Here is a 2,904-nt window from a genome sequence, read left to right as displayed (position 1 = left end):
TCATTATTATAAACTCAAAAGACAAGTAACTGGCCGTACTTGAAATCGGGATAATAGTCACATCAAGTTTTCCTCCGAACATCACTTGGGAACAAATCAAATAGAATTTTTGAAATCATAGTTACGTATAAAAATCATATTTGAAATCGGAATAATAATTACACTATCTCCTTTTAAAAGTTATCGAAATTACATAAAAGGGCGTCGCGGGACCCACGGACGAGTATAGACCCGAGCTGGGCCCGCTTATGGAAAAACATACTCATTCTATATCATACAATCTCCTACGAAAATCTCAAAGCAATCCGAGCTTTTCTGTGAAAGCTATGAGCGTTTGAAGTTTTGGAATCGCTAAAGAATGAACTTTAAAACAAAAATCAGCTTTCGTATAATCTTTACAAATTATGAATTCCAAGAACATAAGGATCAATGTTTTGTCATGACAAGGCAAGGATGCCAAAGAACAAAAATGCGATTCATAAACATGCTCGGATTGCAAGAATAGAGTTTCCTCGAGGCTTATATCATAGCCTATTTTAACTAAGGCATGCCGAAGAAGGAAGATTACTTTACATACTTTTTCCGCTTCTTACGCTACTCCAAATTCAAGTTCCGAATTCCCCAAAAATCTACAATTAGTCACAATTACCAAATATCAATTGCAAGCCTTTAGGAATTCAATCTTAACTCATACTTGTCTACGAAATTTGGGCAAGCATTTCCCTATATATACGAAAGATCCCGAGAATTTAACTCGGCCAAAATATTATCAACAACAACCACAACAACACCAACAACATCAACAATCGAATTAAGATACATTCTAGCATGAATAGTATTCCTTTCTATGTAGTACGACAACTTCCAATTTTATCACTTTTGATCCCAAATTTTCCTAATTATTTCATACCAAAAAATTCATGAACAACTTATATCTCAAAATAAAATCGAAGGTCAAAAAATCCCGATTTGCATCCCGGAACAGTTTTGTCCTTAACTTATCATAATTAGTCCGGGTTGTTCCAATGTATAAAAATACGGGTTCTAACACACACAATCGTCCTTGCAATCGCAGAACACTATCGCATTTTTCCAACCAAGAAATGAAGTGTACTCACCCCTTTCCACTCATCTCTAACCTTTGCCAAAAGTTCATCATCGTATTGCTTGGATTTAATCCTTTCCACAATGTCGACCGTGATGGCGTGATTCCCACTAACTCTCCATTTTCGGTTTCATCAAGTCAACCCCAAGACTAGCAAGCCTTAACAATTCCTTTCCATAATCATTTCATGTGCATGCAAATAAGCCAACGTGCCCATAGATTTCTTCAAAGCATCAAAGAACCGCATTAGCTTTACCAGGATGATACAAAATGTTCAAGTCATAATCTTTCAACAACTCCAACCACCTCCTCTTCCGAGATTCAACTCTCGTTGTTTGAAGATATCAACCTTTCACATATCGGTAAAAACATCGCAATGCTCACCATACAAATAATGAATGAATTTTCAAAGCAAAAACTACAGCAGCCAACTCCAAGTCATGTACACACTTCACATACTTTTTCAATTGTACACCAACATAAGCAATCACTTTGCCATTTTTCATTAACACGCAACCCAAACCAATTTAGAAGCATCACAATATACCACGTATCCACTAACCAAGGTAAAAGTCAAAATATGAGTGGTTAATTTTGTCTTAAGCTCTCGGAAACTCTTTTTCACAAGCTTCGGACCATTGAAACTTAGCTTTTCTTGCCTCAACTTAGTCAATACCAGGCAATAGATGAAAAACCTTCCACGAATTTCACCGTAGTAATTTGCCAAACCCAAGAAACTACGAATTTCCGTTGCACTAGTGGGTCTAGGCCAATCCCTAACCGCTGAAATTTTCTGAGGGTCTACTTTAATGCCGTCTAAATTTCCACATGACCCAAGAAAGACACAGACTCAATCTTTCCGCGTTAACTCACACTTTTTCTTGCATAAGCTTGTTCTCCTCCGTGTTGTCAAGGCTATCCTCAAATGATTAGCATGGTCCTCACGATTCTTAGAGCTACACCAAAATATCATCATAAACACAATAATGAATCGGTCTAGAGATATGGCTTAAAAACACGATTCATCAAATCCATAGCGCATTAGTCAAGCCAAATGACATGACTAGAAACTCAAAGTGCCCATAACGAGTACGGAAAAGGCTCGTTGGTATATCCTTCTCCTTTATCTTCAATTGATGATATCCGGACCTTAGGTCAATCTTCGAAAAGAACTTAGCACCCTGCTCTAGTTTTTCAAACTTCGTAGCCATAGCAATTCTTTCCTCATCAGACAAGAACCTTTCCATGAACGCCTCTTCAAATTCAGCCCACGTCGGAGCTAAAGCAGTGTCACCTCTCTCAGATTCCCACATCTCAAACCATACGTGAGCAACATCCTTCAACTGATACGAAGCAAGCCTTATAGCTTCAGAATCCCGGGCATCCATTGCCTTCAATGCCTTGAAGGTCTCATCTAGAAAGTGTTGGGGGTCATCCACCTCTCGTGACCCAAAGAACTCTGGTGACTTCAAGTCGAGGAATTGCTTAAGTCTGCCTCCACTAGGAGATCCCACCCCTCCACGCTGCTGCTGAGCAGCAACCAATGCAGTCAACATTTGAATAGCCGTTTGCATAGTACCAATCTCGGGTACACCCAACAAGTGGCAGAGCAAAAAGGCTTTGGGAGGTGGTGCTTGATTTCCAGCATCATTTCCATTATCAGCATTCGCGCCCCCAAGATTTCGGTTGACTTTCGCGGGACGTCCTCGTTTACCATTTTTGGATCGCGTCAGAGTCATTTCTGCAGGGCACGAATTAACGAGCGAATTAGAACGATCCTAAAAAGGACTTTAAGCTCT

The sequence above is a fragment of the Lycium ferocissimum genome, chromosome 4 (assembly GCF_029784015.1).
Source record: "Lycium ferocissimum isolate CSIRO_LF1 chromosome 4, AGI_CSIRO_Lferr_CH_V1, whole genome shotgun sequence".
NCBI lineage: Eukaryota > Viridiplantae > Streptophyta > Magnoliopsida > Solanales > Solanaceae > Lycium > Lycium ferocissimum.
The sequence above is the reverse complement of the archived record's forward strand: the minus strand, read 5'-3'. Positions refer to the sequence as shown.